The sequence below is a fragment of the Stegodyphus dumicola genome, chromosome 7 (assembly GCF_044657685.1).
Source record: "Stegodyphus dumicola isolate Sdum_Otavi_A_Nest chromosome 7, ASM4465768v1".
NCBI classification, from domain to species: Eukaryota; Metazoa; Arthropoda; class Arachnida; order Araneae; family Eresidae; genus Stegodyphus; species Stegodyphus dumicola.
Window position 1 is genome coordinate 140,738,890 of NC_140774.1, and position 27,534 is coordinate 140,766,423.

The 27,534-nt window shown below is 33.3% G+C and overlaps 11 non-coding genes across 11 annotated transcripts; all 11 read left to right on the forward strand.

The window, feature by feature from the left end:
• Window positions 1-1,818: 1,818 nt before the first annotated feature.
• Window positions 1,819-1,891, forward strand: TRNAV-UAC (transfer RNA valine (anticodon UAC)). The gene has a single exon. It is a non-coding gene; the product is annotated as a tRNA-Val (tRNA).
• A 91-nt stretch (window positions 1,892-1,982) lies between these two features.
• Window positions 1,983-2,055, forward strand: TRNAV-AAC (transfer RNA valine (anticodon AAC)). Its single transcript has one exon. It is a non-coding gene; the product is annotated as a tRNA-Val (tRNA).
• Window positions 2,056-6,600: 4,545 nt separating this feature from the next.
• On the forward strand, window positions 6,601-6,673 carry TRNAV-UAC (transfer RNA valine (anticodon UAC)). Its single transcript has one exon. It is a non-coding gene; the product is annotated as a tRNA-Val (tRNA).
• A 91-nt stretch (window positions 6,674-6,764) lies between these two features.
• TRNAV-AAC (transfer RNA valine (anticodon AAC)) lies at window positions 6,765-6,837 on the forward strand. Its single transcript has one exon. It is a non-coding gene; the product is annotated as a tRNA-Val (tRNA).
• A 4,545-nt stretch (window positions 6,838-11,382) lies between these two features.
• TRNAV-UAC (transfer RNA valine (anticodon UAC)) lies at window positions 11,383-11,455 on the forward strand. The gene has a single exon. It is a non-coding gene; the product is annotated as a tRNA-Val (tRNA).
• A 4,708-nt stretch (window positions 11,456-16,163) lies between these two features.
• TRNAV-UAC (transfer RNA valine (anticodon UAC)) lies at window positions 16,164-16,236 on the forward strand. Its single transcript has one exon. It is a non-coding gene; the product is annotated as a tRNA-Val (tRNA).
• A 91-nt stretch (window positions 16,237-16,327) lies between these two features.
• TRNAV-AAC (transfer RNA valine (anticodon AAC)) lies at window positions 16,328-16,400 on the forward strand. The gene has a single exon. It is a non-coding gene; the product is annotated as a tRNA-Val (tRNA).
• Window positions 16,401-20,943: 4,543 nt separating this feature from the next.
• On the forward strand, window positions 20,944-21,016 carry TRNAV-UAC (transfer RNA valine (anticodon UAC)). Its single transcript has one exon. It is a non-coding gene; the product is annotated as a tRNA-Val (tRNA).
• Window positions 21,017-21,107: 91 nt separating this feature from the next.
• On the forward strand, window positions 21,108-21,180 carry TRNAV-AAC (transfer RNA valine (anticodon AAC)). The gene has a single exon. It is a non-coding gene; the product is annotated as a tRNA-Val (tRNA).
• Window positions 21,181-25,726: 4,546 nt separating this feature from the next.
• TRNAV-UAC (transfer RNA valine (anticodon UAC)) lies at window positions 25,727-25,799 on the forward strand. The gene has a single exon. It is a non-coding gene; the product is annotated as a tRNA-Val (tRNA).
• Window positions 25,800-25,890: 91 nt separating this feature from the next.
• On the forward strand, window positions 25,891-25,963 carry TRNAV-AAC (transfer RNA valine (anticodon AAC)). The gene has a single exon. It is a non-coding gene; the product is annotated as a tRNA-Val (tRNA).
• The last annotated feature ends 1,571 nt before the right edge of the window (window positions 25,964-27,534 follow it).

Genomic DNA, 27,534 nt, shown 5'->3' on the forward strand with positions numbered 1-27,534 from the left:
TTGCCGAGTATTTTGATTAATTTTGTAACAGAAATATCTTGCACTTTGCAAAGTGGCAACGCAAAGCTTTTATATCCCTGAGTTTTCAACCAAAAGTTCGATAAATTAGCGTAAAATATATGTATGCTAGTAAATCCCGATTCTTCAATGAATCAAATAATACTTTAAATGAAAATCACCAGCAAACGTACCTGTGTCGTGTAAAACGTCCAATCCTTGTTTTCAGTCCCCTAATGATTTGTCTCGAATGCCTTTACTGATAACTGATACTAATGCTAACCCTAACTAATGCTTAACCTTTTCGCGACGGCGCACCTTTGTTTAAGATGCTCGTGCGGGACGAAAGAGAATCGAAGGTAGTCACCGTACAGGACGGAGGTTTTGCATCGCTAACCCTAATTTTAAAACAAAAATGAGAAAAACAAAAGTTTCGCTTCTAGCATCGTAATTTTTGGTATCATTTTAGATTATTACTTGAGCTCTTATATATGTTAAAATTAGCCCTTAAAACATTTTTTCTTTATTTTACACGAAAATAGACTTAACCCCTTCGCGCCGACTGTCACGTATACGTGCCAGCAACGAACGCACTTATCTACCGGCCGACACGCAGGCGTGCCAGAGAAAAGTTGCGTTTTCTACCGAATGTCACGTATTTGTGCCAGTACCTTGGAACGTTTTTCAAACTATAATTTATGCCACAAGATGGCACTGTATGTCCATATGGTTTCAGATACATGTACATTAGACATTCTACTCGAAATGAGAGAAGCATGACTCACGTACACGTGTTTTTTATTATATAAACAAACGGGGAACTAAATGTTTCCGAATGGCGTGATTTATGACGTCTCTTTAAATTGCACTTTATTCGCACGTGGTAGTTGTTTATTGTAAATAGAAGTTTTATATGCGCTAAAGCGTTGAGTATTTCGGTTTACAGTTCAGTTTTTAGAAAATAATTAGATCTTGTTAGACGTGAATTCTTTCTGTTTTTACCGTTTCAATGTCGAAGCGTCGAAAATGTTTAACAGAGCATGAAATAGCAGAAATGATGCAAAATATTTCAGATATTGATTCTGAAATTCTCATATTCTGATATTGATTCTGAAAGATTAACTGAAAGACATTTTCCAAAACTTTGTTCAGAAGAGACTGATAAGAAAATGAGACGACGGTGCTTCGTTTGTTCACATTCCCGGAAAAATCCTCCAAAACGGCAAATGAGTTATTACGAGTTCAAGGAATGTAACGTAGGACTGTGTGTAGATCCCTGTTTTAAAATTTTTCATACGAAAAGAGAATTTTAAGTAATATATTTAGTTTTCAGATATATAATGTTAAAAGTCATAAAATGGTGAGTAATTAAAATAAAATGTGTAAAATATGCATTTAAACAAGAAATAAGGTAATTAAAGTATATATATATAAATATCTATAAAGCATAAGCCGTTTAAATACTCTATAGAGCATTATTAAACAATGCGTTGATACTTCGGAAATTTCATGGATTTAGGCTTAGTAGTAAAAAAGCCCTCGGCCCTGGAGAGACGCTCGGGGAAGACACTGCCGGCCTCCGCGATAAGCGCGCGTTTTCGCTACCCGGCTCGAAGGGGTTAAAAAATTGCTTATCTTCTTAAATAATTTTCGGAAGCGCTATTCAAATTATTCCAAAGTTTTAATTGATAAAATCCATCAATACAGTTTAAAATTAATAAAAAGAACACAATAAACTTTTTAATTGACAGTACTAAATTTACTTTTGAAAAGCACGTATTTAAACTATGAAATGATTGTTAATAAGAACATCTCGCACGTGTACCCATGGTGTAGTGGTTATCACATCCGCTTTACACGCGGAAGGTCCCAGGTTCGAAACCTGGTGGGTACAATCTCAACTTTTTATTTGACAATACTAAATTTATTTTTGAAAAGAAATATTTATACTATGAAATGATTGTTAATAAGAACATCTCGCATGTGTACCCATGGTGTAGTGGTTATCACATTCGCCTAACACGCGGAAGGTCCCAGGTTCGAAACCTGGTGGGTACAGCCCTAAGTATTTAAATGACAGTGCTAATTTTTCTTTTGAAAAACAAGTATTTATATTTTGAACTGATTGTGTATAATAGAGCATTAATTTAATTTTTAGAAAGCAAGTGTTTATATTTTTAACTGACTGGGATACATCTAACACGTGCACTCATGATGTAGTGGTTATCACATCCGCTTAACACACGGAAAGTCCCATATTCGGAATGTGGTGGGTGCAAATCTAATTTTTTTTAAATAATTTTTAGAGTGTTCCTCAGATTTTCGCGCACAAGCCGTTATCATTTAAACTCACCGTAGATATGAAGTTAATAAACTTATATAAAGAAATGACTTCGAAATTTGAAAATGCACTTACGTTTATATAAAATTTCAGATTTACCTCTTTTAATGCGAGTTTGAACTAATGAAATTAGTTTTATTGTCATTTCCGTTAACCGTCGATATCCGGTTTCATCGATATTCTAGCTAGAATTTATTATAAGATAGATCTGAGAAGTATATAATTTTTTAAGCTGCTTGCATATCGCCAGTCAACAGTAACTGAAGAAGCCTAAACGACAAGTGTGCTGTCAGTCATCAGTCACCGAAGCTATCCGAACTGTCAGCCATCGGTGACTGACTTCACACTTGACGTGTTAATATCGTAAATAATAAAGACTGGCCCAATTGCATATAAAAATACCAGATAAGCGTGTAGAAATTAATCGAGGTAATATTTTAAAATCGATAAGTTAGAGGATTTTAAGAAGCATTTAAGCAATTGTTGTGCCAAAACTCGCAAATGAATTTCGGAAAAAAATTCTATTAAACTACCACAACTTTTTTTTTTTTAAAAAATTATCTCTTATCAAATAAATTGTGTGAAGTTTTTAAAAACTTACTTTAGGGACCAAGTTCTTAAACACTGAAAATAAATTAATTTGTTAAATTTTTCACATCCATGGGAAAATACCGCATTGAATAAAATATTAATAACTGAAAATTCCTGTAATATACAGATACATATGATAATAATGTTCGTAATAATTAATGTTACATACAATCTGAAGTACCCGATGTTGCTTGTGGTTTACGCAGAGTGAAAAGGCTTCATTTATGGGGATGGGGAAAGTTTTTCGAGATTTCACGTAAACAGCAATGTTCTGGTTCAAGATGAATTCTATAAAATTTTACCAGGCTTCAACTGTATTGTTGTAGAACTAACTGCACGGCTCCCTGTAATGGTTTTAGTAAGAACTGATACTTGCTTTGTTATCGGTTATGTCGTTTTAGTCCAAAGGGGCAATTTGTTCCCCAGAAGGACTCTTAATTTTGTTTTGGGATTTTCGTTGGTTCATTGAAAATGTCGGTTCACTTTTCAAATTATTGCCACCAAATATTAGAGCCCTTAATTATATTTAAAGAACTTACATGATGAAGAATCTGCATGAATGTATATATGATTGCATTGTGCTAAGGCAACGGTAGTTAGAGCCATTAAATTTTGAATATCGTACGTTTCCACCTGAATATGGCATCTGAAAGCCCAAATTTGGAATCTGTTTTTTATCGATTTCATATTTTGTAACACTTTAACGAATTTTTGATTAACAAACTCAACGATTTCAAAGCGAGCAATGGCAGCACTGTATGGGGGGGGGGGGAAATTTCCTGCGCACGAGACTGTGTAGTGGAAATTCTAAAGATATGCTCATTTTAAAATTATTTTGCGTTATTGTTGTTGAACTGAATTTTATGGTTTTAGTGAGAAGAATATGATATTTAATATATTAAGGTAATACAGAAATCGTTAAAAACGCCCCTTTGGCGTACAGAATTTTCCTTAATTTTGTATTTTTTTTTTTAATTTCTCCCTCCTCCGGAAATGAGCTTTCCGAAAATCTTCGTCCATCTCTACCACTTTCTTCTCCGTTTCTGAAAGATTCGTAAAAAAAGGGATTTTAGAGAAGCCCTTTAATCTTCTACAAAAATCTTCTACAGTCTACACTGTTCTCATCAGGAAAAACATAAGAACATGGCGCCCTCTACCAGTGTTAGTAAGAACTAAAAAAGGGAACGCAAGTTTGATGTGACTGTTGAGGTTAGTGATGCGATTTCAAATTTGAAACTATGTAGAAAGCATTAATTTTTATATTCGTTAAAAAATTAAAAATTTTTCACTTAGCATTATGATTTTCACTGATAGCGAAAACTCAACAACGGCGACCTGAACCTACAATGAATGTCAAATTCTTTGAGTATTGACTCCGTAGGGTGATTTTCCGAAATCTTTTAATTTCTTAGAAATTTCTTCGAAATCTTATAAATCTTAATAACTTCCTTTGGTTATGAATGTGAACTTCGCAAAATTTCTTCAAGATCGTGATAAATCGTAATCTTTCTCTAAATTACGCGCACACAAACAAACAAACGGACACTCTTCTTTCTATATATAGAGGAAGATGATTTTAATGAAATCTGTTAGTGTAATTTTTTATATAGAAATTAATAACAATTTAAATGAACTTTTGCTTACTGCTTTTAAATTTCTTAATTTGTTAAATTATAACAGAATAAATTTGAATGAAAAAAATGAAATATCCCCACTTTGTTGAACGACAACTTACTGATGCTTGGAAGATAATATTTTAATTCGGATAGAGGCAACACATATTTCTCTTAAATCCCTGAATGTTTATTAAATTCGTTTAACGTTTTGGCGAGTGGTAACACACTTCTTTTAAATTGCCGAGTATTTTGATTAATTTTGTAACAGAAATATCTTGCACTTTGCAAAGTGGCAACGCAAAGCTTTTATATCCCTGAGTTTTCAACCAAAAGTTCGATAAATTAGCGTAAAATATATGTATGCTAGTAAATCCCGATTCTTCAATGAATCAAATAATACTTTAAATGAAAATCACCAGCAAACGTACCTGTGTCGTGTAAAACGTCCAATCCTTGTTTTCAGTCCCCTAATGATTTGTCTCGAATGCCTTTACTGATAACTGATACTAATGCTAACCCTAACTAATGCTTAACCTTTTCGCGACGGCGCACCTTTGTTTAAGATGCTCGTGCGGGACGAAAGAGAATCGAAGGTAGTCACCGTACAGGACGGAGGTTTTGCATCGCTAACCCTAATTTTAAAACAAAAATGAGAAAAACAAAAGTTTCGCTTCTAGCATCGTAATTTTTGGTATCATTTTAGATTATTACTTGAGCTCTTATATATGTTAAAATTAGCCCTTAAAACATTTTTTCTTTATTTTACACGAAAATAGACTTAACCCCTTCGCGCCGACTGTCACGTATACGTGCCAGCAACGAACGCACTTATCTACCGGCCGACACGCAGGCGTGCCAGAGAAAAGTTGCGTTTTCTACCGAATGTCACGTATTTGTGCCAGTACCTTGGAACGTTTTTCAAACTATAATTTATGCCACAAGATGGCACTGTATGTCCATATGGTTTCAGATACATGTACATTAGACATTCTACTCGAAATGAGAGAAGCATGACTCACGTACACGTGTTTTTTATTATATAAACAAACGGGGAACTAAATGTTTCCGAATGGCGTGATTTATGACGTCTCTTTAAATTGCACTTTATTCGCACGTGGTAGTTGTTTATTGTAAATAGAAGTTTTATATGCGCTAAAGCGTTGAGTATTTCGGTTTACAGTTCAGTTTTTAGAAAATAATTAGATCTTGTTAGACGTGAATTCTTTCTGTTTTTACCGTTTCAATGTCGAAGCGTCGAAAATGTTTAACAGAGCATGAAATAGCAGAAATGATGCAAAATATTTCAGATATTGATTCTGAAATTCTCATATTCTGATATTGATTCTGAAAGATTAACTGAAAGACATTTTCCAAAACTTTGTTCAGAAGAGACTGATAAGAAAATGAGACGACGGTGCTTCGTTTGTTCACATTCCCGGAAAAATCCTCCAAAACGGCAAATGAGTTATTACGAGTTCAAGGAATGTAACGTAGGACTGTGTGTAAATCCCTGTTTTAAAATTTTTCATACGAAAAGAGAATTTTAAGTAATATATTTAGTTTTCAGATATATAATGTTAAAAGTCATAAAATGGTGAGTAATTAAAATAAAATGTGTAAAATATGCATTTAAACAAGAAATAAGGTAATTAAAGTATATATATATAAATATCTATAAAGCATAAGCCATTTAAATACTCTATAGAGCATTATTAAACAATGCGTTGATACTTCGGAAATTTCATGGATTTAGGCTTAGTAGTAAAAAAGCCCTCGGCCCTGGAGAGACGCTCGGGGAAGACACTGCCGGCCTCCGCGATAAGCGCGCGTTTTCGCTACCCGGCTCGAAGGGGTTAAAAAATTGCTTATCTTCTTAAATAATTTTCGGAAGCGCTATTCAAATTATTCCAAAGTTTTAATTGATAAAATCCATCAATACAGTTTAAAATTAATAAAAAGAACACAATAAACTTTTTAATTGACAGTACTAAATTTACTTTTGAAAAGCACGTATTTAAACTATGAAATGATTGTTAATAAGAACACCTCGCACGTGTACCCATGGTGTAGTGGTTATCACATCCGCTTTACACGCGGAAGGTCCCAGGTTCGAAACCTGGTGGGTACAATCTCAACTTTTTATTTGACAATACTAAATTTATTTTTGAAAAGAAATATTTATACTATGAAATGTTTGTTAATAAGAACATCTCGCATGTGTACCCATGGTGTAGTGGTTATCACATTCGCCTAACACGCGGAAGGTCCCAGGTTCGAAACCTGGTGGGTACAGCCCTAAGTATTTAAATGACAGTGCTAATTTTTCTTTTGAAAAACAAGTATTTATATTTTGAACTGATTGTGTATAATAGAGCATTAATTTAATTTTTAGAAAGCAAGTGTTTATATTTTTAACTGACTGGGGATACATCTAACACGTGCACTCATGATGTAGTGGTTATCACATCCGCTTAACACACGGAAAGTCTCATGTTCGGAATGTGGTGGGTGCAAATCTAATTTTTTTTAAATAATTTTTAGAGTGTTCCTCAGATTTTCGCGCACAAGCCGTTATCATTTAAACTCACCGTAGATATGAAGTTAATAAACTTATATAAAGAAATGACTTCGAAATTTGAAAATGCACTTACGTTTATATAAAATTTCAGATTTACCTCTTTTAATGCGAGTTTGAACTAATGAAATTAGTTTTATTGTTCTTTCCGTTAACCGTCGATATCCGGTTTCATCGATATTCTAGCTAGAATTTGTTATAAGATAGATCTGAGAAGTATATAATTTTTTAAGCTGCTTGCATATCGCCAGTCAACAGTAACTGAAGAAGCCTAAACGACAAGTGTGCTGTCAGTCATCAGTCACCGAAGCTATCCGAACTGTCAGCCATCGGTGACTGACTTCACACTTGACGTGTTAATATCGTAAATAATAAAGACTGGCCCAATTGCATATAAAAATACCAGATAAGCGTGTAGAAATTAATCGAGGTAATATTTTAAAATCGATAAGTTAGAGGATTTTAAGAAGCATTTAAGCAATTTTTGTGCCAAAACTCGCAAATGAATTTCGGAAAAAAATTCTATTAAACTACCACAACTTTTTTTTTTTTTTTTTTTTAAATTATCTCTTATCAAATAAATTTTTGTGAAGTTTTTAAAAACTTACTTTAGGGACCAAGTTCTTAAACACTGAAAATAAATTAATTTGTTTAATTTTTCACATCCATGGGAAAATACCGCATTGAATAAAATATTAATAACTGAAAATTATTGTAATATACAGATACATATGATAATAATGTTCGTAATAATTAATGTTACATACAATCTGAAGTACCCGATGTTGCTTGTGGTTTACGCAGAGTGAAAAGGCTTCATTTATGGGGATGGGGAAAGTTTTTCGAGATTTCACGTAAACAGCAATGTTCTGGTTCAAGATGAATTCTATAAAATTTTACCAGGCTTCAACTGTATTGTTGTAGAACTAACTGCACGGCTCCCTGTAATGGTTTTAGTAAGAACTGATACTTGCTTTGTTATCGGTTATGTCGTTTTAGTCCAAAGGGGCAATTTGTTCCCCAGAAGGACTCTTTGTTTTGGGATTTTCGTTGGTTCATTGAAAATGTCGGTTCACTTTTCAAATTATTGCCACCAAATATTAGAGCCCTTAATTATATTTAAAGAACTTACATGATGAAGAATCTGCATGAATGTATATATGATTGCATTGTGCTAAGGCAACGGTAGTTAGAGCCATTAAATTTTGAATATCGTACGTTTCCACCTGAATATGGCATCTGAAAGCCCAAATTTGGAATCTGTTTTTTATCGATTTCATATTTTGTAACACTTTAACGAATTTTTGATTAACAAACTCAACGATTTCAAAGCGAGCAATGGCAGCACTGTATGGGGGGGGGGAAATTTCCTGCGCACGAGACTGTGTAGTGGAAATTCTAAAGATATGCTCATTTTAAAATTATTTTGCGTTATTGTTGTTGAACTGAATTTTATGGTTTTAGTGAGAAGAATATGATATTTAATATATTAAGGTAATACAGAAATCGTTAAAAACGCCCCTTTGGCGTACAGAATTTTCCTTAATTTTGTATTTTTTTTTTTAATTTCTCCCTCCTCCGGAAATGAGCTTTCCGAAAATCTTCGTCCATCTCTACCACTTTCTTCTCCGTTTCTGAAAGATTCGTAAAAAAAGGGATTTTAGAGAAGCCCTTTAATCTTCTACAAAAATCTTCTACAGTCTACACTGTTCTCATCAGGAAAAACATAAGAACATGGCGCCCTCTACCAGTGTTAGTAAGAACTAAAAAAGGGAACGCAAGTTTGATGTGACTGTTGAGGTTAGTGATGCGATTTCAAATTTGAAACTATGTAGAAAGCATTAATTTTTATATTCGTTAAAAAATTAAAAATTTTTCACTTAGCATTATGATTTTCACTGATAGCGAAAACTCAACAACGGCGACCTGAACCTACAATGAATGCCAAATTCTTTGAGTATTGACTCCGTAGGGTGATTTTCCGAAATCTTTGAATTTCTTAGAAATTTCTTCGAAATCTTATAAATCTTAATAACTTCGTTTGGTTATGAATGTGAACTTCGCAAAATTTCTTCAAGATCGTGATAAATCGTAATCTTTCTCTAAATTACGCGCACACAAACAAACAAACGGACACTCTTCTTTCTATATATAGAGGAAGATGATTTTAATGAAATCTGTTAGTGTAATTTTTTATATAGAAATTAATAACAATTTAAATGAACTTTTGCTTACTGCTTTTAAATTTCTTAATTTGTTAAATTATAACAGAATAAATTTGAATGAAAAAAATGAAATATCCCCACTTTGTTGAACGACAACTTACTGATGCTTGGAAGATAATATTTTAATTCGGATAGAGGCAACACATATTTCTCTTAAATCCCTGAATGTTTATTAAATTCGTTTAACGTTTTGGCGAGTGGTAACACACTTCTTTTAAATTGCCGAGTATTTTGATTAATTTTGTAACAGAAATATCTTGCACTTTGCAAAGTGGCAACGCAAAGCTTTTATATCCCTGAGTTTTCAACCAAAAGTTCGATAAATTAGCGTAAAATATATGTATGCTAGTAAATCCCGATTCTTCAATGAATCAAATAATACTTTAAATGAAAATCACCAGCAAACGTACCTGTGTCGTGTAAAACGTCCAATCCTTGTTTTCAGTCCCCTAATGATTTGTCTCGAATGCCTTTACTGATAACTGATACTAATGCTAACCCTAACTAATGCTTAACCTTTTCGCGACGGCGCACCTTTGTTTAAGATGCTCGTGCGGGACGAAAGAGAATCGAAGGTAGTCACCGTACAGGACGGAGGTTTTGCATCGCTAACCCTAATTTTAAAACAAAAATGAGAAAAACAAAAGTTTCGCTTCTAGCATCGTAATTTTTGGTATCATTTTAGATTATTACTTGAGCTCTTATATATGTTAAAATTAGCCCTTAAAACATTTTTTCTTTATTTTACACGAAAATAGACTTAACCCCTTCGCGCCGACTGTCACGTATACGTGCCAGCAACGAACGCACTTATCTACCGGCCGACACGCAGGCGTGCCAGAGAAAAGTTGCGTTTTCTACCGAATGTCACGTATTTGTGCCAGTACCTTGGAACGTTTTTCAAACTATAATTTATGCCACAAGATGGCACTGTATGTCCATATGGTTTCAGATACATGTACATTAGACATTCTACTCGAAATGAGAGAAGCATGACTCACGTACACGTGTTTTTTATTATATAAACAAACGGGGAACTAAATGTTTCCGAATGGCGTGATTTATGACGTCTCTTTAAATTGCACTTTATTCGCACGTGGTAGTTGTTTATTGTAAATAGAAGTTTTATATGCGCTAAAGCGTTGAGTATTTCGGTTTACAGTTCAGTTTTTAGAAAATAATTAGATCTTGTTAGACGTGAATTCTTTCTGTTTTTACCGTTTCAATGTCGAAGCGTCGAAAATGTTTAACAGAGCATGAAATAGCAGAAATGATGCAAAATATTTCAGATATTGATTCTGAAATTCTCATATTCTGATATTGATTCTGAAAGATTAACTGAAAGACATTTTCCAAAACTTTGTTCAGAAGAGACTGATAAGAAAATGAGACGACGGTGCTTCGTTTGTTCACATTCCCGGAAAAATCCTCCAAAACGGCAAATGAGTTATTACGAGTTCAAGGAATGTAACGTAGGACTGTGTGTAGATCCCTGTTTTAAAATTTTTCATACGAAAAGAGAATTTTAAGTAATATATTTAGTTTTCAGATATATAATGTTAAAAGTCATAAAATGGTGAGTAATTAAAATAAAATGTGTAAAATATGCATTTAAACAAGAAATAAGGTAATTAAAGTATATATATATAAATATCTATAAAGCATAAGCCGTTTAAATACTCTATAGAGCATTATTAAACAATGCGTTGATACTTCGGAAATTTCATGGATTTAGGCTTAGTAGTAAAAAAGCCCTCGGCCCTGGAGAGACGCTCGGGGAAGACACTGCCGGCCTCCGCGATAAGCGCGCGTTTTCGCTACCCGGCTCGAAGGGGTTAAAAAATTGCTTATCTTCTTAAATAATTTTCGGAAGCGCTATTCAAATTATTCCAAAGTTTTAATTGATAAAATCCATCAATACAGTTTAAAATTAATAAAAAGAACACAATAAACTTTTTAATTGACAGTACTAAATTTACTTTTGAAAAGCACGTATTTAAACTATGAAATGATTGTTAATAAGAACACCTCGCACGTGTACCCATGGTGTAGTGGTTATCACATCCGCTTTACACGCGGAAGGTCCCAGGTTCGAAACCTGGTGTGTACAACGTCAACTTTTTATTTAAACTACTAAATTTATTTTTGAAAAGCAAGTATTTATACTATCAAATGAAAGTTAATAAGATCATCTTGTATGTGTGCACATGGTGCAGTGGTTATCACATCCGCCTAACACGCGGAAGGTCCCAGGTTCGAAACCTGGTGGGTACAACCCTAAGTTTTTAAATGACAGTGCTAATTTTTCTTTTGAAAAGCAAGTATTTATATTTTGAACTGAATGTGTATAATAGAGCATTAATTTAATTTTTAGAAAGCAAGTGTTTATATTTTTAACTGACTGGGGATACATCTAACACGTGCACTCATGATGTAGTGGTTATCACATCCGCTTAACACACGGAAAGTCTCATGTTCGGAATGTGGTGGGTGCAAATCTAATTTTTTTTAAATAATTTTTAGAGTGTTCCTCAGATTTTCGCGCACAAGCCGTTATCATTTAAACTCACCGTAGATATGAAGTTAATAAACTTATATAAAGAAATGACTTCGAAATTTGAAAATGCACTTACGTTTATATAAAATTTCAGATTTACCTCTTTTAATGCGAGTTTGAACTAATGAAATTAGTTTTATTGTTCTTTCCGTTAACCGTCGATATCCGGTTTCATCGATATTCTAGCTAGAATTTGTTATAAGATAGATCTGAGAAGTATATAATTTTTTAAGCTGCTTGCATATCGCCAGTCAACAGTAACTGAAGAAGCCTAAACGACAAGTGTGCTGTCAGTCATCAGTCACCGAAGCTATCCGAACTGTCAGCCATCGGTGACTGACTTCACACTTGACGTGTTAATATCGTAAATAATAAAGACTGGCCCAATTGCATATAAAAATACCAGATAAGCGTGTAGAAATTAATCGAGGTAATATTTTAAAATCGATAAGTTAGAGGATTTTAAGAAGCATTTAAGCAATTGTTGTGCCAAAACTCGCAAATGAATTTCGGAAAAAAATTCTATTAAACTACCACAACTTTTTTTTTTTTAAAAAAATTATCTCTTATCAAATAAATTTTTGTGAAGTTTTTAAATACTTACTTTAGGGACCAAGTTCTTAAACACTGAAAATAAATTAATTTGTTAAATTTTTCACATCCATGGGAAAATACCGCATTGAATAAAATATTAATAACTGAAAATTATTGTAATATACAGATACATATGATAATAATGTTCGTAATAATTAATGTTACATACAATCTGAAGTACCCGATGTTGCTTGTGGTTTACGCAGAGTGAAAAGGCTTCATTTATGGGGATGGGGAAAGTTTTTCGAGATTTCACGTAAACAGCAATGTTCTGGTTCAAGATGAATTCTATAAAATTTTACCAGGCTTCAACTGTATTGTTGTAGAACTAACTGCACGGCTCCCTGTAATGGTTTTAGTAAGAACTGATACTTGCTTTGTTATCGGTTATGTCGTTTTAGTCCAAAGGGGCAATTTGTTCCCCAGAAGGACTCTTAATTTTGTTTTGGGATTTTCGTTGGTTCATTGAAAATGTCGGTTCACTTTTCAAATTATTGCCACCAAATATTAGAGCCCTTAATTATATTTAAAGAACTTACATGATGAAGAATCTGCATGAATGTATATATGATTGCATTGTGCTAAGGCAACGGTAGTTAGAGCCATTAAATTTTGAATATCGTACGTTTCCACCTGAATATGGCATCTGAAAGCCCAAATTTGGAATCTGTTTTTTATCGATTTCATATTTTGTAACACTTTAACGAATTTTTGATTAACAAACTCAACGATTTCAAAGCGAGCAATGGCAGCACTGTATGGGGGGGGGAAATTTCCTGCGCACGAGACTGTGTAGTGGAAATTCTAAAGATATGCTCATTTTAAAATTATTTTGCGTTATTGTTGTTGAACTGAATTTTATGGTTTTAGTGAGAAGAATATGATATTTAATATATTAAGGTAATACAGAAATCGTTAAAAACGCCCCTTTGGCGTACAGAATTTTCCTTAATTTTGTATTTTTTTTTTTAATTTCTCCCTCCTCCGGAAATGAGCTTTCCGAAAATCTTCGTCCATGTCTACCACTTTCTTCTCCGTTTCTGAAAGATTCGTAAAAAAAGGGATTTTAGAGAAGCCCTTTAATCTTATACAAAAATCTTCTACAGTCTACACTGTTCTCATCAGGAAAAACATAAGAACATGGCGCCCTCTACCAGTGTTAGTAAGAACTAAAAAAGGGAACGCAAGTTTGATGTGACTGTTGAGGTTAGTGATGCGATTTCAAATTTGAAACTATGTAGAAAGCATTAATTTTTATATTCGTTAAAAAATTAAAAATTTTTCACTTAGCATTATGATTTTCACTGATAGCGAAAACTCAACAACGGCGACCTGAACCTACAATGAATGTCAAATTCTTTGAGTATTGACTCCGTAGGGTGATTTTCCGAAATCTTTTAATTTCTTAGAAATTTCTTCGAAATCTTATAAATCTTAATAACTTCCTTTGGTTATGAATGTGAACTTCGCAAAATTTCTTCAAGATCGTGATAAATCGTAATCTTTCTCTAAATTACGCGCACACAAACAAACAAACGGACACTCTTCTTTCTATATATAGAGGAAGATGATTTTAATGAAATCTGTTAGTGTAATTTTTTATATAGAAATTAATAACAATTTAAATGAACTTTTGCTTACTGCTTTTAAATTTCTTAATTTGTTAAATTATAACAGAATAAATTTGAATGAAAAAAATGAAATATCCCCACTTTGTTGAACGACAACTTACTGATGCTTGGAAGATAATATTTTAATTCGGATAGAGGCAACACATATTTCTCTTAAATCCCTGAATGTTTATTAAATTCGTTTAACGTTTTGGCGAGTGGTAACACACTTCTTTTAAATTGCCGAGTATTTTGATTAATTTTGTAACAGAAATATCTTGCACTTTGCAAAGTGGCAACGCAAAGCTTTTATATCCCTGAGTTTTCAACCAAAAGTTCGATAAATTAGCGTAAAATATATGTATGCTAGTAAATCCCGATTCTTCAATGAATCAAATAATACTTTAAATGAAAATCACCAGCAAACGTACCTGTGTCGTGTAAAACGTCCAATCCTTGTTTTCAGTCCCCTAATGATTTGTCTCGAATGCCTTTACTGATAACTGATACTAATGCTAACCCTAACTAATGCTTAACCTTTTCGCGACGGCGCACCTTTGTTTAAGATGCTCGTGCGGGACGAAAGAGAATCGAAGGTAGTCACCGTACAGGACGGAGGTTTTGCATCGCTAACCCTAATTTTAAAACAAAAATGAGAAAAACAAAAGTTTCGCTTCTAGCATCGTAATTTTTGGTATCATTTTAGATTATTACTTGAGCTCTTATATATGTTAAAATTAGCCCTTAAAACATTTTTTCTTTATTTTACACGAAAATAGACTTAACCCCTTCGCGCCGACTGTCACGTATACGTGCCAGCAACGAACGCACTTATCTACCGGCCGACACGCAGGCGTGCCAGAGAAAAGTTGCGTTTTCTACCGAATGTCACGTATTTGTGCCAGTACCTTGGAACGTTTTTCAAACTATAATTTATGCCACAAGATGGCACTGTATGTCCATATGGTTTCAGATACATGTACATTAGACATTCTACTCGAAATGAGAGAAGCATGACTCACGTACACGTGTTTTTTATTATATAAACAAACGGGGAACTAAATGTTTCCGAATGGCGTGATTTATGACGTCTCTTTAAATTGCACTTTATTCGCACGTGGTAGTTGTTTATTGTAAATAGAAGTTTTATATGCGCTAAAGCGTTGAGTATTTCGGTTTACAGTTCAGTTTTTAGAAAATAATTAGATCTTGTTAGACGTGAATTCTTTCTGTTTTTACCGTTTCAATGTCGAAGCGTCGAAAATGTTTAACAGAGCATGAAATAGCAGAAATGATGCAAAATATTTCAGATATTGATTCTGAAATTCTCATATTCTGATATTGATTCTGAAAGATTAACTGAAAGACATTTTCCAAAACTTTGTTCAGAAGAGACTGATAAGAAAATGAGACGACGGTGCTTCGTTTGTTCACATTCCCGGAAAAATCCTCCAAAACGGCAAATGAGTTATTACGAGTTCAAGGAATGTAACGTAGGACTGTGTGTAGATCCCTGTTTTAAAATTTTTCATACGAAAAGAGAATTTTAAGTAATATATTTAGTTTTCAGATATATAATGTTAAAAGTCATAAAATGGTGAGTAATTAAAATAAAATGTGTAAAATATGCATTTAAACAAGAAATAAGGTAATTAAAGTATATATATATAAATATCTATAAAGCATAAGCCGTTTAAATACTCTATAGAGCATTATTAAACAATGCGTTGATACTTCGGAAATTTCATGGATTTAGGCTTAGTAGTAAAAAAGCCCTCGGCCCTGGAGAGACGCTCGGGGAAGACACTGCCGGCCTCCGCGATAAGCGCGCGTTTTCGCTACCCGGCTCGAAGGGGTTAAAAAATTGCTTATCTTCTTAAATAATTTTCGGAAGCGCTATTCAAATTATTCCAAAGTTTTAATTGATAAAATCCATCAATACAGTTTAAAATTAATAAAAAGAACACAATAAACTTTTAATTGACAGTACTAAATTTACTTTTGAAAAGCACGTATTTAAACTATGAAATGATTGTTAATAAGAACATCTCGCACGTGTACCCATGGTGTAGTGGTTATCACATCCGCTTTACACGCGGAAGGTCCCAGGTTCGAAACCTGGTGGGTACAATCTCAACTTTTTATTTGACAATACTAAATTTATTTTTGAAAAGAAATATTTATACTATGAAATGATTGTTAATAAGAACATCTCGCATGTGTACCCATGGTGTAGTGGTTATCACATTCGCCTAACACGCGGAAGGTCCCAGGTTCGAAACCTGGTGGGTACAGCCCTAAGTATTTAAATGACAGTGCTAATTTTTCTTTTGAAAAACAAGTATTTATATTTTGAACTGATTGTGTATAATAGAGCATTAATTTAATTTTTAGAAAGCAAGTGTTTATATTTTTAACTGACTGGGATACATCTAACACGTGCACTCATGATGTAGTGGTTATCACATCCGCTTAACACACGGAAAGTCCCATATTCGGAATGTGGTGGGTGCAAATCTAATTTTTTTTAAATAATTTTTAGAGTGTTCCTCAGATTTTCGCGCACAAGCCGTTATCATTTAAACTCACCGTAGATATGAAGTTAATAAACTTATATAAAGAAATGACTTCGAAATTTGAAAATGCACTTACGTTTATATAAAATTTCAGATTTACCTCTTTTAATGCGAGTTTGAACTAATGAAATTAGTTTTATTGTCATTTCCGTTAACCGTCGATATCCGGTTTCATCGATATTCTAGCTAGAATTTATTATAAGATAGATCTGAGAAGTATATAATTTTTTAAGCTGCTTGCATATCGCCAGTCAACAGTAACTGAAGAAGCCTAAACGACAAGTGTGCTGTCAGTCATCAGTCACCGAAGCTATCCGAACTGTCAGCCATCGGTGACTGACTTCACACTTGACGTGTTAATATCGTAAATAATAAAGACTGGCCCAATTGCATATAAAAATACCAGATAAGCGTGTAGAAATTAATCGAGGTAATATTTTAAAATCGATAAGTTAGAGGATTTTAAGAAGCATTTAAGCAATTGTTGTGCCAAAACTCGCAAATGAATTTCGGAAAAAAATTCTATTAAACTACCACAACTTTTTTTTTTTTAAAAAATTATCTCTTATCAAATAAATTGTGTGAAGTTTTTAAAAACTTACTTTAGGGACCAAGTTCTTAAACACTGAAAATAAATTAATTTGTTAAATTTTTCACATCCATGGGAAAATACCGCATTGAATAAAATATTAATAACTGAAAATTCCTGTAATATACAGATACATATGATAATAATGTTCGTAATAATTAATGTTACATACAATCTGAAGTACCCGATGTTGCTTGTGGTTTACGCAGAGTGAAAAGGCTTCATTTATGGGGATGGGGAAAGTTTTTCGAGATTTCACGTAAACAGCAATGTTCTGGTTCAAGATGAATTCTATAAAATTTTACCAGGCTTCAACTGTATTGTTGTAGAACTAACTGCACGGCTCCCTGTAATGGTTTTAGTAAGAACTGATACTTGCTTTGTTATCGGTTATGTCGTTTTAGTCCAAAGGGGCAATTTGTTCCCCAGAAGGACTCTTAATTTTGTTTTGGGATTTTCGTTGGTTCATTGAAAATGTCGGTTCACTTTTCAAATTATTGCCACCAAATATTAGAGCCCTTAATTATATTTAAAGAACTTACATGATGAAGAATCTGCATGAATGTATATATGATTGCATTGTGCTAAGGCAACGGTAGTTAGAGCCATTAAATTTTGAATATCGTACGTTTCCACCTGAATATGGCATCTGAAAGCCCAAATTTGGAATCTGTTTTTTATCGATTTCATATTTTGTAACACTTTAACGAATTTTTGATTAACAAACTCAACGATTTCAAAGCGAGCAATGGCAGCACTGTATGGGGGGGGGGAAATTTCCTGCGCACGAGACTGTGTAGTGGAAATTCTAAAGATATGCTCATTTTAAAATTATTTTGCGTTATTGTTGTTGAACTGAATTTTATGGTTTTAGTGAGAAGAATATGATATTTAATATATTAAGGTAATACAGAAATCGTTAAAAACGCCCCTTTGGCGTACAGAATTTTCCTTAATTTTGTATTTTTTTTTTTAATTTCTCCCTCCTCCGGAAATGAGCTTTCCGAAAATCTTCGTCCATCTCTACCACTTTCTTCTCCGTTTCTGAAAGATTCGTAAAAAAAGGGATTTTAGAGAAGCCCTTTAATCTTCTACAAAAATCTTCTACAGTCTACACTGTTCTCATCAGGAAAAACATAAGAACATGGCGCCCTCTACCAGTGTTAGTAAGAACTAAAAAAGGGAACGCAAGTTTGATGTGACTGTTGAGGTTAGTGATGCGATTTCAAATTTGAAACTATGTAGAAAGCATTAATTTTTATATTCGTTAAAAAATTAAAAATTTTTCACTTAGCATTATGATTTTCACTGATAGCGAAAACTCAACAACGGCGACCTGAACCTACAATGAATGTCAAATTCTTTGAGTATTGACTCCGTAGGGTGATTTTCCGAAATCTTTTAATTTCTTAGAAATTTCTTCGAAATCTTATAAATCTTAATAACTTCCTTTGGTTATGAATGTGAACTTCGCAAAATTTCTTCAAGATCGTGATAAATCGTAATCTTTCTCTAAATTACGCGCACACAAACAAACAAACGGACACTCTTCTTTCTATATATAGAGGAAGATGATTTTAATGAAATCTGTTAGTGTAATTTTTTATATAGAAATTAATAACAATTTAAATGAACTTTTGCTTACTGCTTTTAAATTTCTTAATTTGTTAAATTATAACAGAATAAATTTGAATGAAAAAAATGAAATATCCCCACTTTGTTGAACGACAACTTACTGATGCTTGGAAGATAATATTTTAATTCGGATAGAGGCAACACATATTTCTCTTAAATCCCTGAATGTTTATTAAATTCGTTTAACGTTTTGGCGAGTGGTAACACACTTCTTTTAAATTGCCGAGTATTTTGATTAATTTTGTAACAGAAATATCTTGCACTTTGCAAAGTGGCAACGCAAAGCTTTTATATCCCTGAGTTTTCAACCAAAAGTTCGATAAATTAGCGTAAAATATATGTATGCTAGTAAATCCCGATTCTTCAATGAATCAAATAATACTTTAAATGAAAATCACCAGCAAACGTACCTGTGTCGTGTAAAACGTCCAATCCTTGTTTTCAGTCCCCTAATGATTTGTCTCGAATGCCTTTACTGATAACTGATACTAATGCTAACCCTAACTAATGCTTAACCTTTTCGCGACGGCGCACCTTTGTTTAAGATGCTCGTGCGGGACGAAAGAGAATCGAAGGTAGTCACCGTACAGGACGGAGGTTTTGCATCGCTAACCCTAATTTTAAAACAAAAATGAGAAAAACAAAAGTTTCGCTTCTAGCATCGTAATTTTTGGTATCATTTTAGATTATTACTTGAGCTCTTATATATGTTAAAATTAGCCCTTAAAACATTTTTTCTTTATTTTACACGAAAATAGACTTAACCCCTTCGCGCCGACTGTCACGTATACGTGCCAGCAACGAACGCACTTATCTACCGGCCGACACGCAGGCGTGCCAGAGAAAAGTTGCGTTTTCTACCGAATGTCACGTATTTGTGCCAGTACCTTGGAACGTTTTTCAAACTATAATTTATGCCACAAGATGGCACTGTATGTCCATATGGTTTCAGATACATGTACATTAGACATTCTACTCGAAATGAGAGAAGCATGACTCACGTACACGTGTTTTTTATTATATAAACAAACGGGGAACTAAATGTTTCCGAATGGCGTGATTTATGACGTCTCTTTAAATTGCACTTTATTCGCACGTGGTAGTTGTTTATTGTAAATAGAAGTTTTATATGCGCTAAAGCGTTGAGTATTTCGGTTTACAGTTCAGTTTTTAGAAAATAATTAGATCTTGTTAGACGTGAATTCTTTCTGTTTTTACCGTTTCAATGTCGAAGCGTCGAAAATGTTTAACAGAGCATGAAATAGCAGAAATGATGCAAAATATTTCAGATATTGATTCTGAAATTCTCATATTCTGATATTGATTCTGAAAGATTAACTGAAAGACATTTTCCAAAACTTTGTTCAGAAGAGACTGATAAGAAAATGAGACGACGGTGCTTCGTTTGTTCACATTCCCGGAAAAATCCTCCAAAACGGCAAATGAGTTATTACGAGTTCAAGGAATGTAACGTAGGACTGTGTGTAAATCCCTGTTTTAAAATTTTTCATACGAAAAGAGAATTTTAAGTAATATATTTAGTTTTCAGATATATAATGTTAAAAGTCATAAAATGGTGAGTAATTAAAATAAAATGTGTAAAATATGCATTTAAACAAGAAATAAGGTAATTAAAGTATATATATATAAATATCTATAAAGCATAAGCCATTTAAATACTCTATAGAGCATTATTAAACAATGCGTTGATACTTCGGAAATTTCATGGATTTAGGCTTAGTAGTAAAAAAGCCCTCGGCCCTGGAGAGACGCTCGGGGAAGACACTGCCGGCCTCCGCGATAAGCGCGCGTTTTCGCTACCCGGCTCGAAGGGGTTAAAAAATTGCTTATCTTCTTAAATAATTTTCGGAAGCGCTATTCAAATTATTCCAAAGTTTTAATTGATAAAATCCATCAATACAGTTTAAAATTAATAAAAAGAACACAATAAACTTTTTAATTGACAGTACTAAATTTACTTTTGAAAAGCACGTATTTAAACTATGAAATGATTGTTAATAAGAACACCTCGCACGTGTACCCATGGTGTAGTGGTTATCACATCCGCTTTACACGCGGAAGGTCCCAGGTTCGAAACCTGGTGGGTACAATCTCAACTTTTTATTTGACAATACTAAATTTATTTTTGAAAAGAAATATTTATACTATGAAATGTTTGTTAATAAGAACATCTCGCATGTGTACCCATGGCGTAGTGGTTATCACATTCGCCTAACACGCGGAAGGTCCCAGGTTCGAAACCTGGTGGGTACAGCCCTAAGTATTTAAATGACAGTGCTAATATTTCTTTTGAAAAACAAGTATTTATATTTTGAACTGATTGTGTATAATAGAGCATTAATTTAATTTTTAGAAAGCAAGTGTTTATATTTTTAACTGACTGGGGATACATCTAACACGTGCACTCATGATGTAGTGGTTATCACATCCGCTTAACACACGGAAAGTCTCATGTTCGGAATGTGGTGGGTGCAAATCTAATTTTTTTTAAATAATTTTTAGAGTGTTCCTCAGATTTTCGCGCACAAGCCGTTATCATTTAAACTCACCGTAGATATGAAGTTAATAAACTTATATAAAGAAATGACTTCGAAATTTGAAAATGCACTTACGTTTATATAAAATTTCAGATTTACCTCTTTTAATGCGAGTTTGAACTAATGAAATTAGTTTTATTGTTCTTTCCGTTAACCGTCGATATCCGGTTTCATCGATATTCTAGCTAGAATTTGTTATAAGATAGATCTGAGAAGTATATAATTTTTTAAGCTGCTTGCATATCGCCAGTCAACAGTAACTGAAGAAGCCTAAACGACAAGTGTGCTGTCAGTCATCAGTCACCGAAGCTATCCGAACTGTCAGCCATCGGTGACTGACTTCACACTTGACGTGTTAATATCGTAAATAATAAAGACTGGCCCAATTGCATATAAAAATACCAGATAAGCGTGTAGAAATTAATCGAGGTAATATTTTAAAATCGATAAGTTAGAGGATTTTAAGAAGCATTTAAGCAATTGTTGTGCCAAAACTCGCAAATGAATTTCGGAAAAAAATTCTATTAAACTACCACAACTTTTTTTTTTTTAAAAAAATTATCTCTTATCAAATAAATTTTTGTGAAGTTTTTAAATACTTACTTTAGGGACCAAGTTCTTAAACACTGAAAATAAATTAATTTGTTAAATTTTTCACATCCATGGGAAAATACCGCATTGAATAAAATATTAATAACTGAAAATTATTGTAATATACAGATACATATGATAATAATGTTCGTAATAATTAATGTTACATACAATCTGAAGTACCCGATGTTGCTTGTGGTTTACGCAGAGTGAAAAGGCTTCATTTATGGGGATGGGGAAAGTTTTTCGAGATTTCACGTAAACAGCAATGTTCTGGTTCAAGATGAATTCTATAAAATTTTACCAGGCTTCAACTGTATTGTTGTAGAACTAACTGCACGGCTCCCTGTAATGGTTTTAGTAAGAACTGATACTTGCTTTGTTATCGGTTATGTCGTTTTAGTCCAAAGGGGCAATTTGTTCCCCAGAAGGACTCTTAATTTTGTTTTGGGATTTTCGTTGGTTCATTGAAAATGTCGGTTCACTTTTCAAATTATTGCCACCAAATATTAGAGCCCTTAATTATATTTAAAGAACTTACATGATGAAGAATCTGCATGAATGTATATATGATTGCATTGTGCTAAGGCAACGGTAGTTAGAGCCATTAAATTTTGAATATCGTACGTTTCCACCTGAATATGGCATCTGAAAGCCCAAATTTGGAATCTGTTTTTTATCGATTTCATATTTTGTAACACTTTAACGAATTTTTGATTAACAAACTCAACGATTTCAAAGCGAGCAATGGCAGCACTGTATGGGGGGGGGGAAATTTCCTGCGCACGAGACTGTGTAGTGGAAATTCTAAAGATATGCTCATTTTAAAATTATTTTGCGTTATTGTTGTTGAACTGAATTTTATGGTTTTAGTGAGAAGAATATGATATTTAATATATTAAGGTAATACAGAAATCGTTAAAAACGCCCCTTTGGCGTACAGAATTTTCCTTAATTTTGTATTTTTTTTTTTAATTTCTCCCTCCTCCGGAAATGAGCTTTCCGAAAATCTTCGTCCATCTCTACCACTTTCTTCTCCGTTTCTGAAAGATTCGTAAAAATAGGGATTTTAGAGAAGCCCTTTAATCTTATACAAAAATCTTCTACAGTCTACACTGTTCTCATCAGGAAAAACATAAGAACATGGCGCCCTCTACCAGTGTTAGTAAGAACTAAAAAAGGGAACGCAAGTTTGATGTGACTGTTGAGGTTAGTGATGCGATTTCAAATTTGAAACTATGTAGAAAGCATTAATTTTTATATTCGTTAAAAAATTAAAAATTTTTCACTTAGCATTATGATTTTCACTGATAGCGAAAACTCAACAACGGCGACCTGAACCTACAATGAATGTCAAATTCTTTGAGTATTGACTCCGTAGGGTGATTTTCCGAAATCTTTTAATTTCTTAGAAATTTCTTCGAAATCTTATAAATCTTAATAACTTCCTTTGGTTATGAATGTGAACTTCGCAAAATTTCTTCAAGATCGTGATAAATCGTAATCTTTCTCTAAATTACGCGCACACAAACAAACAAACGGACACTCTTCTTTCTATATATAGAGGAAGATGATTTTAATGAAATCTGTTAGTGTAATTTTTTATATAGAAATTAATAACAATTTAAATGAACTTTTGCTTACTGCTTTTAAATTTCTTAATTTGTTAAATTATAACAGAATAAATTTGAATGAAAAAAATGAAATATCCCCACTTTGTTGAACGACAACTTACTGATGCTTGGAAGATAATATTTTAATTCGGATAGAGGCAACACATATTTCTCTTAAATCCCTGAATGTTTATTAAATTCGTTTAACGTTTTGGCGAGTGGTAACACACTTCTTTTAAATTGCCGAGTATTTTGATTAATTTTGTAACAGAAATATCTTGCACTTTGCAAAGTGGCAACGCAAAGCTTTTATATCCCTGAGTTTTCAACCAAAAGTTCGATAAATTAGCGTAAAATATATGTATGCTAGTAAATCCCGATTCTTCAATGAATCAAATAATACTTTAAATGAAAATCACCAGCAAACGTACCTGTGTCGTGTAAAACGTCCAATCCTTGTTTTCAGTCCCCTAATGATTTGTCTCGAATGCCTTTACTGATAACTGATACTAATGCTAACCCTAACTAATGCTTAACCTTTTCGCGACGGCGCACCTTTGTTTAAGATGCTCGTGCGGGACGAAAGAGAATCGAAGGTAGTCACCGTACAGGACGGAGGTTTTGCATCGCTAACCCTAATTTTAAAACAAAAATGAGAAAAACAAAAGTTTCGCTTCTAGCATCGTAATTTTTGGTATCATTTTAGATTATTACTTGAGCTCTTATATATGTTAAAATTAGCCCTTAAAACATTTTTTCTTTATTTTACACGAAAATAGACTTAACCCCTTCGCGCCGACTGTCACGTATACGTGCCAGCAACGAACGCACTTATCTACCGGCCGACACGCAGGCGTGCCAGAGAAAAGTTGCGTTTTCTACCGAATGTCACGTATTTGTGCCAGTACCTTGGAACGTTTTTCAAACTATAATTTATGCCACAAGATGGCACTGTATGTCCATATGGTTTCAGATACATGTACATTAGACATTCTACTCGAAATGAGAGAAGCATGACTCACGTACACGTGTTTTTTATTATATAAACAAACGGGGAACTAAATGTTTCCGAATGGCGTGATTTATGACGTCTCTTTAAATTGCACTTTATTCGCACGTGGTAGTTGTTTATTGTAAATAGAAGTTTTATATGCGCTAAAGCGTTGAGTATTTCGGTTTACAGTTCAGTTTTTAGAAAATAATTAGATCTTGTTAGACGTGAATTCTTTCTGTTTTTACCGTTTCAATGTCGAAGCGTCGAAAATGTTTAACAGAGCATGAAATAGCAGAAATGATGCAAAATATTTCAGATATTGATTCTGAAATTCTCATATTCTGATATTGATTCTGAAAGATTAACTGAAAGACATTTTCCAAAACTTTGTTCAGAAGAGACTGATAAGAAAATGAGACGACGGTGCTTCGTTTGTTCACATTCCCGGAAAAATCCTCCAAAACGGCAAATGAGTTATTACGAGTTCAAGGAATGTAACGTAGGACTGTGTGTAAATCCCTGTTTTAAAATTTTTCATACGAAAAGAGAATTTTAAGTAATATATTTAGTTTTCAGATATATAATGTTAAAAGTCATAAAATGGTGAGTAATTAAAATAAAATGTGTAAAATATGCATTTAAACAAGAAATAAGGTAATTAAAGTATATATATATAAATATCTATAAAGCATAAGCCATTTAAATACTCTATAGAGCATTATTAAACAATGCGTTGATACTTCGGAAATTTCATGGATTTAGGCTTAGTAGTAAAAAAGCCCTCGGCCCTGGAGAGACGCTCGGGGAAGACACTGCCGGCCTCCGCGATAAGCGCGCGTTTTCGCTACCCGGCTCGAAGGGGTTAAAAAATTGCTTATCTTCTTAAATAATTTTCGGAAGCGCTATTCAAATTATTCCAAAGTTTTAATTGATAAAATCCATCAATACAGTTTAAAATTAATAAAAAGAACACAATAAACTTTTTAATTGACAGTACTAAATTTACTTTTGAAAAGCACGTATTTAAACTATGAAATGATTGTTAATAAGAACACCTCGCACGTGTACCCATGGTGTAGTGGTTATCACATCCGCTTTACACGCGGAAGGTCCCAGGTTCGAAACCTGGTGGGTACAATCTCAACTTTTTATTTGACAATACTAAATTTATTTTTGAAAAGAAATATTTATACTATGAAATGTTTGTTAATAAGAACATCTCGCATGTGTACCCATGGTGTAGTGGTTATCACATTCGCCTAACACGCGGAAGGTCCCAGGTTCGAAACCTGGTGGGTACAGCCCTAAGTATTTAAATGACAGTGCTAATTTTTCTTTTGAAAAACAAGTATTTATATTTTGAACTGATTGTGTATAATAGAGCATTAATTTAATTTTTAGAAAGCAAGTGTTTATATTTTTAACTGACTGGGGATACATCTAACACGTGCACTCATGATGTAGTGGTTATCACATCCGCTTAACACACGGAAAGTCTCATGTTCGGAATGTGGTGGGTGCAAATCTAATTTTTTTTAAATAATTTTTAGAGTGTTCCTCAGATTTTCGCGCACAAGCCGTTATCATTTAAACTCACCGTAGATATGAAGTTAATAAACTTATATAAAGAAATGACTTCGAAATTTGAAAATGCACTTACGTTTATATAAAATTTCAGATTTACCTCTTTTAATGCGAGTTTGAACTAATGAAATTAGTTTTATTGTTCTTTCCGTTAACCGTCGATATCCGGTTTCATCGATATTCTAGCTAGAATTTGTTATAAGATAGATCTGAGAAGTATATAATTTTTTAAGCTGCTTGCATATCGCCAGTCAACAGTAACTGAAGAAGCCTAAACGACAAGTGTGCTGTCAGTCATCAGTCACCGAAGCTATCCGAACTGTCAGCCATCGGTGACTGACTTCACACTTGACGTGTTAATATCGTAAATAATAAAGACTGGCCCAATTGCATATAAAAATACCAGATAAGCGTGTAGAAATTAATCGAGGTAATATTTTAAAATCGATAAGTTAGAGGATTTTAAGAAGCATTTAAGCAATTTTTGTGCCAAAACTCGCAAATGAATTTCGGAAAAAAATTCTATTAAACTACCACAACTTTTTTTTTTTTTTTTTTAAATTATCTCTTATCAAATAAATTTTTGTGAAGTTTTTAAAAACTTACTTTAGGGACCAAGTTCTTAAACACTGAAAATAAATTAATTTGTTTAATTTTTCACATCCATGGGAAAATACCGCATTGAATAAAATATTAATAACTGAAAATTATTGTAATATACAGATACATATGATAATAATGTTCGTAATAATTAATGTTACATACAATCTGAAGTACCCGATGTTGCTTGTGGTTTACGCAGAGTGAAAAGGCTTCATTTATGGGGATGGGGAAAGTTTTTCGAGATTTCACGTAAACAGCAATGTTCTGGTTCAAGATGAATTCTATAAAATTTTACCAGGCTTCAACTGTATTGTTGTAGAACTAACTGCACGGCTCCCTGTAATGGTTTTAGTAAGAACTGATACTTGCTTTGTTATCGGTTATGTCGTTTTAGTCCAAAGGGGCAATTTGTTCCCCAGAAGGACTCTTAATTTTGTTTTGGGATTTTCGTTGGTTCATTGAAAATGTCGGTTCACTTTTCAAATTATTGCCACCAAATATTAGAGCCCTTAATTATATTTAAAGAACTTACATGATGAAGAATCTGCATGAATGTATATATGATTGCATTGTGCTAAGGCAACGGTAGTTAGAGCCATTAAATTTTGAATATCGTACGTTTCCACCTGAATATGGCATCTGAAAGCCCAAATTTGGAATCTGTTTTTTATCGATTTCATATTTT